Genomic DNA, 10,923 nt, shown 5'->3' on the forward strand with positions numbered 1-10,923 from the left:
GCTTTGCTTGAAGAATCTGTCTGGTGATTCTTTCCTGTGACATTCTAATCCAATGTTCATAGTGACAGAGCTGTGACTCCTAAATGCAGAGAAGTAGCAGCTCAATCTTCCTAAGGACTATGTTAAGGGTACATGTGTCTGTGGAGTGCTCAGCCACATACATGTAAATTTCATGAGCTGGCTGTTTGGTCAATCACATCAACTGGAACCCTTGTTGTCATAAGCGACAGAATGGCAGTTTACTTAACCAGTCTACCTTCTTGATTATTTTATAATTTATTGAAGCTTGCGGGTAGTCTATTCTTCTTAAATGTATGTTTAATGAAAAATTACTGCTCTTTCCTAGAATAGGGTGACAAAGGATATCTTGTAAAGCTGATAATTGTACTCCCTGATCTATACACCCTGTTGAGTTACATTATTCCAGAGATCCTTCACAAATAAGACCACCAATACTTCTATATGATAACAAGATGTCATAATCATTGTTTTTTATGTCTTTTAGGGTTAAAGTGGCAAGATGGTAGAATTGTTAGCATGCCAGGCAAAATGCATAGCAGCATTTTGTTGATACTCTCTTTACTCTTTTACTTGTTTCAGTCATTTGACTGTGGCCATGCTGGAGCACCACCTTTAGTCGAGCAAGTCGACCCCAGGACTTATTCTTTGTAAGCCTAGTACTTATTCTATCAGTGTTTTTTGCCAAACTGCTAAGTTACAGAGACATAAACACACCAGCATCGGTTGTCGAGCGATGTTGTGGGGACAAACACAAACACATAAATACACACACATTCATATATATATATATATACACATATGCGACGGGCTTCTTTCAGTTTCCGTCTACCAAATCCACTCACAAGGCTTTGGTCAACCCGAGGCTATAGTAGAAGACACTTGCCCAAGGTGCCACGCAGTGGGACTGAACCTGGAACCATGTGGTTGGTAAGCAAGCTACATACCACACAGCCACTCCTGCACCATGATCTTCATGTTTCAAGTTCAAAATCCACCAAGGTTGACCTTGCCTTTCAGCTTTTCAGAGTCAATAAAATAAACACAAGTTGAGCATTCTGGTCAACGTAATCGACTTACCTGCTCCCCTGAAATTGCTGGCCTTGTGCCAAAATTTGAAACCAATATGTCTTTTAGTGCTAAATTTAGTTTCTGGCATGGCCACATTGTCAAGAATTTTGCCTTACAGTTACATAGTTCTGAATTTGATTCCCCTGCATTGCCTCATTCCACTCTTTTCCTATGCAAGCTGCAAATGAGGTTCATTTTGAACAATAATTTCTTTGCATAATTGTACCAGCTTCCTTGGACACTCAGCAAAGGACACCTTCAGAGGAACTATCCAAGTTGACTGAACAACAGGAGATGGAAGCCTCGGACAATCAAAGGTCAACATAAAACTGGGTGGTAATTTGTCTATATTGGTAAATGGTCAGGAGATTCAAACTGCTGTCAAGTTTAACCTTTTTGTCACAAATATTTCTTTTGAAAATCATTGGGATCTTTTCGGTTTGACCGGCAGTTTTTTCTAGCGGTGTCATATGAAATTGTCCCCCATAATTATGACCCTAGTATCGATCTATTGCATTTCAATCTGTTTTAGGGTTAGGGTTAGAGTTAGGGTTAGGGTTAGGGTTAGGGTTAGGGGTGGGGGGAAGGGTATCTTTTTTTCTTCAGAAATGTAAATAAACCCAATCTGTTTCTTAAACGAGGGACATATTCATACAGCACAGAATGTTTTCACCTCTATAGACGTCATTGATTGGTTGAAATTGCAGAAATTGAAGAAAAAAGACAACAAATATCTTACAAACCATAGAATTTTCTCAATAAAGCCAAGAGAAAAAGATGTTTTATAAACACATTCTACCAGTATATGAAGTTTAAAAGTGTTTAGTTACGTGGAAATTATTTTAAAAAACTGCCGGTCAAACCGAAAAGATCCAATCATTGTTTTTGTTTCAATTAATTTTGAAAACAATGAAGAATTTAGTAAAATAACTTTGTTTTTGGAACATAAATTAACAGGAAATCTTGAAGGAAGGTCCAAGTTCATATAATTTTAAAACATGTTGCTGGTACTAGAGTGAAGGACAACCTTAGGCAGATTCATCATCATCATCATCATCATCATCGTTTAGCGTCCGTTTTCCATGCTAGCATGGGTTGGACGGTTCTACTGGGGTCTGTGAAGCCAGAAGGCTTCATCAGGCCCAGTCAAATCTGGCAGTGTTTCTAAAGATTAATGCCCAGCTGGCACTATGGTACCACTAGCAGACACCATTTTGTTGCAAGTATTCTTACCAGGCCTCTTGGATAAGGATATCAAGATCTTTCTTCCACCAGTCTCATAGAGATTCTGCTGAAACATGTTGTTGAGCACTACTTTTCCTTCTCAGACTAAGCAATTAAAAGAAAAAAAAACTATTTTTTAATGAACTTGTTAAGCAGATAAAAACCATGATGATGAATTTACCAACAAATCTATTGGCACACGATATAATTACCTTGTAATGAAAATACTAGGTGAGGCAATTTGAGATATTGTATTTGAAAACCCGTTTGAAGCATTGCGATGTGTAAGTAATATGTTTACTGCAATGTAATTACTCATAAAGAATTTATCATAATATATTTGCAGCAAGCCATAGTAGAATATGGAATATCATAGAATATAACTGCAGCCATTATTCGCAAGGGACTATGACTTGGTAGTATGCATCATGCTTTTGTTATGTATTTCAGATACCTGTGTAGTTGTCTACCGATATAGACACCTGCTTGGTCTTCCTCACCTTGGATCTATCGGTGGGAGTAATAGGGCTGTCCCTGCTGATATTGGTACTCATTTAGAGCCTGAGTCGATTCAATAAGTACCAGTTACGCACTGGGTTCGATGTAATCAACTTAACCCTTTAGTGTTCAGATTACTCTGTTAAATGTAATGCTTATTTATTTAAATTGTTTTGAATTAATCATGCATTACCTTATAGCTTTGAGGTTTCAATGATGTGAATATTTATTTTTAGAATGTCACTGTAGGTTAGGTGTGAGAGGCTAGATATGGCTAGTTCAAATATAAAACATGTAGAATATATTGGGCCGGATTTGGCCAGTTTAAACACTAAAGGGTTAATCCCTTTGTCTGTCCCCTCTATGTTTAGCCCCTTGTGGGCAATAAATAAGCATCTGAGTTATCTACCTTGAATACTGAGTTAAGGTTTTCCTCTTGACACAGTTCCAGTATCATTTTGTGATCTTATGTGGTAATATGTATTTGTATACATACCTATGGTCATCTCACCTTACTGATATCAGATCATCAAATACCTATATCTCTCCCACCACCTACTCATTTCGTGCCACAAAGTCAATGACTAGGCAGGGCTGACATCATCATTTGATAACCCTGATGATGATCCACATGCTTCTCTTTCTCAAATATATCAGAACTAGCTTATGGGTAAGTGTCTTACTTTCTATTTGAGTTTAAATTTTCACTCGGTCCACTGTTTTATAAATGATGCATATAATACCATAAACCTTCCTTCTTTCAGTGAAGAATATTTCATTTAACCCTTTAACATTCAGATTATTATTATAGTGCAGGCTATTAATCCCAAGATTCCGAGGTCGATTCCAGGCAGTGACCTGAATAATAATAATAACATCAAAAAATACCTTAGGAATGAGAACCAAGGTTCGAAATTTCTCCAAGACACCTGATGAAGGCTGGAGGGTATATCAATTGAAATGTTGTGTTAACAACAAATAAGATGAAGACAAATATCTGTCAAATGTAAATAATGCAGACTATTTCTGTCTTGTTTAATGCTTATTCCTTCACATTGTTTTGAATTAATCATGTGTTATCTTGTAGCTTCAAGATTTCAATGATATAACTTTATTTTCAGAATGATATTGTAGGGTAGGTATAAGAGGCTGGAGCTGGCTGGCCACTTTGAACATAAAACAGATAGAATATTTGGGCCAGATATGTCTGGTTTAAATGTTAAAGGGTTAAAACATCTGTCTGAGATGCCTCCAGTTTGAGTTTGGATGGGATTAGAAAACCCATTGCAGGTTTTACAGAGCTATGTTATTTTTCTCCACTTATGGTCTTCTCTAATTATAAGGTTGTCCCAAAAGTTCGTAAACACTATAATGGTCTTTATTTTGAGGAATAATTTTTGTTGTTTTTGTTAGTACTTGGTGAGTAAAAATTCAATTTTCGCAAGTGTTTACGAACTTTTGGGACAACCTAATACTTGCAAAAAGTTACCCCAGTTTGAAGCACAAAATTGGGCCAAGCCTTTGATCTCTGAGGAAAATGTTTCATATTGAGAGTTTTCTTATTAGATAAAACATTAGCAAAAGTCAGTTTATCACTGTTTGTATTTACTACTAAAGTGGTACTTATGTGCACACTGTTGTTGTTATTCTTTGGCCCTGTTTAGAGTACCCCTGATGTGTTGGGCAATATGATATTCTTGAGAAGACCTGTTGAATCAAATAAAACCAATATCGTAGCTGTGGCCAGTGCCCCCTGACTGGCTCCCGTGTCGATGGCATGTAAAAAGCACCATCCAAACATGGTTGATGCCAGTACCCCCTGACTGGCTCTCGTGCTGGTGGCATGTAGAAAGCACCATCTGAACGTGGCCAATGCCAGTTCCCACTGACTGGCCTCCATGCTGGTGGTATGTGAAAAGCATTATCCGAACGTGGCTGATGCCAGTACCCACCGACTGGCTCTTGTGCCAGTGGCACGTAAAAAGCAGCATTCGAATGTGGTTGATGCCAATACCCCCTGGCTAGCCCCTGTGCCAGTGGCATGTGAAAAGCACTATCTGAATGTGATCAATGCCAGGCCTGCCTAACTGGCTCCTGTGCCGGTAGCACGTAAAAGCACCCACTACTACACTCTTGGAATGGTTGGTGTTAGGAAAAGCATCCAGCTGTAGAAACTCTGCCAGATCAGATTGGAGCCTGGTGCAGCCTCCTGGCTTGCTGGTCCTCAGTGAAACCATCCAACCCATACCAGCATGGAAAACGGATGTTAAACGACGACGACAATGATGATGATCGTCTGCTGTGTTTACAGGAAATGTAAGTTTGAGTCTCATTGGCAGCCTTTTGATGTTTTCCATTCAAAGGGTTTTCATACAATATTTACTCACTATTATTTATAGCTCAATCTACTTCAAGTTTCACTGTTCCTAAAAAAATTTAAAAAACCTTATGATTTCTTTTGCAAGGCTCTGCAAGGGGAGATTCCAAATTGAGTGAAGTTTTCCACATGTGAGTATTTTGAGTGTATTTCATCTAGCATTTGAGTTGCTATTTCTAGCTTTACCTGCTAGAAATAGCACCCAAAGGATTTTAAATCAGATCCCTATGCTGGATGTTCCAGAACCAAATGAAGGGCAGATTTTCAATCCTGATTCCAAAAAGGTATAATATGTCAAGTAGACTATAGTTACCAATTTCTACAAATTTATTGGAGGACAACCTATCTCTCTCCAAGTGGAACTTGAAAATGTCAATAAGGACTTGACTGAAGAGAAAACTTTTTACCACCAGTTCTTTTGCTTGTGTTGATCACATAACCTCTTTTCCCCCTAGCTTTTAGATGGGGGAAACTGCATGCCCTTCCCTGCCAAAGGAAGGCAGCAGGACAGTCTTCAAGGTAAACACATCCAATAACTGGACATGCTCTACACATGATAATGGATGTTTGACAAACTTTACATGTCAGGATTCCTCAAACACAGAAAGAATGCATGCAAAATGGCTTCATTGCTATGCACACATCTCAGTCAAGTCAAGCAATGCCCCTCTGCTCACTGCCAGGCTAAGGATTTCTGGAAATCAGCCATTCTTGATAGAGTTCAGGAACAAACCAACCAACTGTTTCTTTTTGACATCCAGAGCTTCCTTTAAAATGTTCTCTATGGGCTGTGAGCACCTGACAACATTTTAAGTGTCAGATATCCAATATTGGTAACCCTTAACCCAGAACTGCAGTTCTGTCAAAGATGCTGGCTGTGAGAAAAATATACCTGACAGAGGGCAACCAGATCTCACCATCTAGAAATCTCTGTAGATGACACAGCCTCCATACATGTCATCACATTATCAAACCTCAAACACAAAACACTCTGTATAGATCAGTGGTTCTCAACTGGGGTCCACCAAGGCCCTTGGGGGTCCATATAAGATTTTGTTGTTAAAATTTAAGTGCAATGAATTGGTTATACTTCTAGTTCACACAAAATATTAAATTTTTTTTTGTGGCTGTGTGGTAAGTAGCTTGCTTACCAACCAAATGGTTCCGGGTTCATTCCCACTGTGTGGCACCTCGGGCAAGTGTCTTCTACTATAGCCTTGGGCCGACCAAAACGTTGTGAGTGGATTTGGTGGATGGAAACTGAAGGAAGCCCATCATATATATGTATGTGTATATGTTTGTGTGTCTGTGTTTGCCCCCCCCACCATTGCTTGAAAACCGATGAGGGTGTGTTTACATCCCCATTCTTAGTGGTTTGGCAAAAGAGACCGATAGAATAAGTACTAGGCTTACAAAGAATAAGTCCTGGGGTTGATTTGCTCAACTAAGGGCGGTGTTCCAGCATGGCTGTAGTTAAATGACTGAAACAAGTAAAAGAGTATACAATTCCTAATATTTCATTATATAAGTACTGTAAGATTTTTATATATCTCAAATAGCTATGGAGATATATAAAATAGGAAGCAAAAGGGCCGATGGGCAAAAAATGGTTGAAAACCACTGGTATAGAGTGTGCAACAGATGGACTGGCTGACCAACAGATGTCTTTTCCACAGAAAAAAAAAAAGCAGATGCTCAAATCTGAGATGTATATTCAGTGAGGCTGTGTCATCTGAACACATTCCAAGAGAGTAAGATTTGGCTGCTCTCTGTGATGCATACTTTTCTTGCATCACATTTCTTTGACAGAACTGCAATCCTGGGCCAAAGAAGACCAACATTGGACATCTGAGACTTGAAATGTTGTCAGGTCCTCATAATCCTCTACCTATTGGGAAATGCAACCATTTTGATGGTATTGAAAAGAAACTATCCATCCGCTAGATGGATGGCTTTCTTTTGAATTCCACGAAGGATGTTTGTATGTACCCATAGCACCAGCGGGTATTTAGAAGATACCTCATAGAGTGACAACCATGCCTTGCATAGCTATTGGTTGCCCTTTGGCAAGGCATAGCACCTGTTCAGCCACCCTATTGGGCATATGGCGAAGTCATGGGACTGCAGTATGGCATATTGCAAAGAATTAGAAGAAGAGCTCATCTGAGTCAACAATACTTCTTACATTGATGCTGAGCGGAGGAATCTAAGATCACCAAGCTTCTACCAAGAGAGTAACTGCAACACATCTATAGTGGCAGCGTCCATGATTGTGTAATCAGCTAACGAAAGATTCATTATGACTCAAGCTTCCAATTCAAATATAATAGAATTAGGTGATGACAGAGGCTCACAGGAATCTATGCCAGCAGCACAGCAGGATGGATGGACGGATGGACAGCTCATACGTACAAGCAGTTGTTCATTGTGGGTCACGCTTGAGATTTGTAGAGAATGAGTCGCTGTTTAGTGCTGGAGTAGTTTCTAGCTTTGAAGGGGTTTCGCCCTTGGTCCACAGTTATGAATGAGAGAGCTCGTCAAGAAAGATTACCAGAGAGGGTGAAACCGGACATTAGTGACAAATGATGACATTGTTGATGATATAAGTGGTAGTAGTAGTAGTAGTCGTTGTTAGTTAGGATTTAGAAATGGGATGGGCTGTGAAAAAATAATAAACTGAAACATTTGTAAACGAAGCAGTTATCAAAAAATAAATTAAGAAATAAATTAAAATAAGTAAACACAGTCTAAAAGTACTAGCAACAATACAAAGAGATGTAAAAACAACAACAACAACAGCGATAACAAAAAAAAGAAAGGCACAAAAATCTCCAGCAAAAAAAAAAAACGCAAACAAGAAAGCACCAGGAAGAATCGTCCTCCCAACATTAAAAAAATAAATAAATGAAAAACAAACAAAATTTGAGGGAGGGTATACAATGTTTTATATAAGAGGCCATCCGATTGGTTGAATTGTACACGAGTATCCAATCGTGTGTAATTTATTATGAGGCTGTACGGCAATGTTTCTCAAACCACCAACAATTGCAACAATGAAATGGAAATAACAGTAAAAAAAGTCATCGAAACGTGTCTTCTAAATAAAAACACAGTGGAAACATTCGACTGATCCTTTATTTATATATATTCATATATCGATACGGCTTCGTTGTTTCTTTCTCGCTTTTTGGAGGCCTTGATCGAGGTGAGTTTTTTATTATTATTATTATTGTTATTGTTATTATTATTATTATTACATTATTTTGGTTTAGTTGTTGTTGTTGTTATTGTAGTTGTTGTTGTTGTGGTTTTTTTTATTCCTCTTGTATTTTTCTGTTTTTTTTTTTTAAAATGGAATCGAAATTTTCATAACTTAATCTCTAATTGGACTCATTAATGTATGCGCTTGTGTGTGTGTGTGTGTATATATATATATATATATATATATATACATACACACACGCATGTCTGTCTGTCTATCTATCTATCTATCCATCTATCTATCTATCTATCTATCTATCTATCTATCTATCTATCTATCTATCTATCTATAAGTGCATGTTTATATATATATATATATATAATATATATATATATATTGTATTATATGCATTTGTATGTATGTGTGTGTATATATATATATATATATACACACACACACACACATATACATACAAATATATATGTATATATATGCATGCACAAACACACAAGCTATAATTCGATCTGTTTACACAAGTATCTCTTCTGCAGTGTATAACAGTTCCCAGTCCAACCCCATATACACACACACACACACACACACACACACACAGGTATACACACATACGTCTATACATATATATGTGTATGTATACATAAATATATATATATGTATGTACACACACTATCATTCTTGTGTCGTATGCTGTATTTCTGTAACAGTTTTCACGATCACAACTCCTCATCTAACAAACGTGTTTGCTCTGCCATCGTTGTTTTGATTCTGTCTTGGGAAACAGAAATGTGTATTACATAAAAAACAACAACAACAGCAAATCCCTTTCTCTCTCTAATGTGTGTGTGTGTGTGCTCGCGCGTGTATCCAATAATACATCATATATATATATATATATATAGGATATGAATATATATATATACACACACAGACACTCATATATATATATATATGTTATATTGTATATATATTTGTTGATTTTGTGAAATCTCTTTTGCAATTTAAGCTATTTTGTGGATCAAGACGTAATATATATTTTAAAGTTGGTTTAGTTCCATCATCTCCACCACAACCACCATCAACATCAAGAATAATCACTGTTCGTTCCCCCCCCCCCACTCTATCTCGTTTCTTTGGATTTTGTTGTTTGTTTTTGTCTGCAATTCTAATTTCTAATTCTTAATTTAATTTAATTCGTGCGTCAGTGTTTTTCAGGACAAGCAGTCAAGTAACCCACCCCTCTTCTGTTATCATTTCCGTTTCTAAATAGACCTCTACCAACCGATGTGGGAATATATATATATATATATATATACATATATATATAACTGTTTGCTGAGAGAAGCTATCGTTATTGCTCTTTGCTCCAAGGCTAGACAAATCGATCTAAATCAACGCCACAAACCGACTGTCTAGACGAGAGCATTTTTTTTTCTATCTCGTTTTGGCTTTTAGTTTATCCAGGATGGTGGGGGGTTGTCCCTGTGGGTGTGAGAATCGCTAGCTGTTGTTTCTCTCGTAAAACACTTCCTCGCCTCCAGCATCCCCCAAACAACCCAAACGTATGTTTCCTGAAGGGATAAATGGACGAAAACGATATCGTTTTAGACACACGCACACACACACACACACACACACATATAAATATATATATAGCCAGGGTTGTTAGTACAGTTAGTTAACACGTATCACACTCCACGGCAAATGTCCTTCGTTTGTACTGATTACATTTTGTTTAATAATAGAGTTTAAAAAAATCGAAACAAGCGTAAAGTTGTTGCCTGGCTGTTTTGCGTCTAGATTTAAGAACCCCTTTAAAAATAATAATAATAATAATAATATATTTCTTTACTACCCACAAGGGGCTAAACATAGAGGGGACAAACAAGGACAGACAAAGGAATTGAGTCGATTACATCGACCCCAATGCGTAACTGGTACTTTATTTATCGACCCCGAAAGGATGAAAGGCAAAGTTGACCTCGACGGAATTTGAACTCAGAACCTAACGACAGACGAAATACGGCAACGCATTTCGCCCAGCGTGCTAAAGATTCTGCCAGCTCGCCCAATAATAATAATAATAATAATAATAACAATAACAACAACAAAAAAAAAAAAAAAAAAAAATCGTTTCTACTAAAGGCACGAGGCCTGACATTTTTGGGGAGGGGTTATGTCGAGTACATCGACTCCAGTGTTTCACTGGTACGTACTTAATTTATCGACCCCAAAAGGATGAAAGGCAAAGTCGACCTCGTGGAATTTGAACTCTGAACGTAATATGATGATTCGTAAACAAACAACCGAGAGAGAAAGCAAGAGAGCTTAGGCAGATAGATAGATGGTCATCCTTCGGTATTGGTCTCCGGTTGAGAAGACGTCATTCACCCACTTTTCCAGCCTAGCCTCTTTATCTATGTCCATGAGGGGAAGTTGGATGGGTGAATGATGTCGTCTTTCAATACCGAAGGATGGCCTGATAAGTGTTTGTGTATTGGATGCAAGCTGGACCGAG

General features: G+C 37.8%; 1 protein-coding gene across 1 annotated transcript in view; it reads left to right on the forward strand.

Moving 5' to 3' along the window:
- The first annotated feature begins 7,974 nt into the window (after positions 1-7,974).
- Positions 7,975-10,923, forward strand: part of LOC115223428 — a 50,921-nt gene continuing 47,972 nt past the window's right edge. Inside the window, exon 1 of the mRNA XM_029793967.2 lies at positions 7,975-8,393. The gene's annotated coding sequence lies outside the window, so the exon portion shown is untranslated. The remainder of the gene's footprint in view (positions 8,394-10,923) is intronic.

The sequence above is a fragment of the Octopus sinensis genome, linkage group LG23 (genome assembly GCF_006345805.1).
Source record: "Octopus sinensis linkage group LG23, ASM634580v1, whole genome shotgun sequence".
Classification (NCBI taxonomy): Eukaryota; Metazoa; Mollusca; class Cephalopoda; order Octopoda; family Octopodidae; genus Octopus; species Octopus sinensis.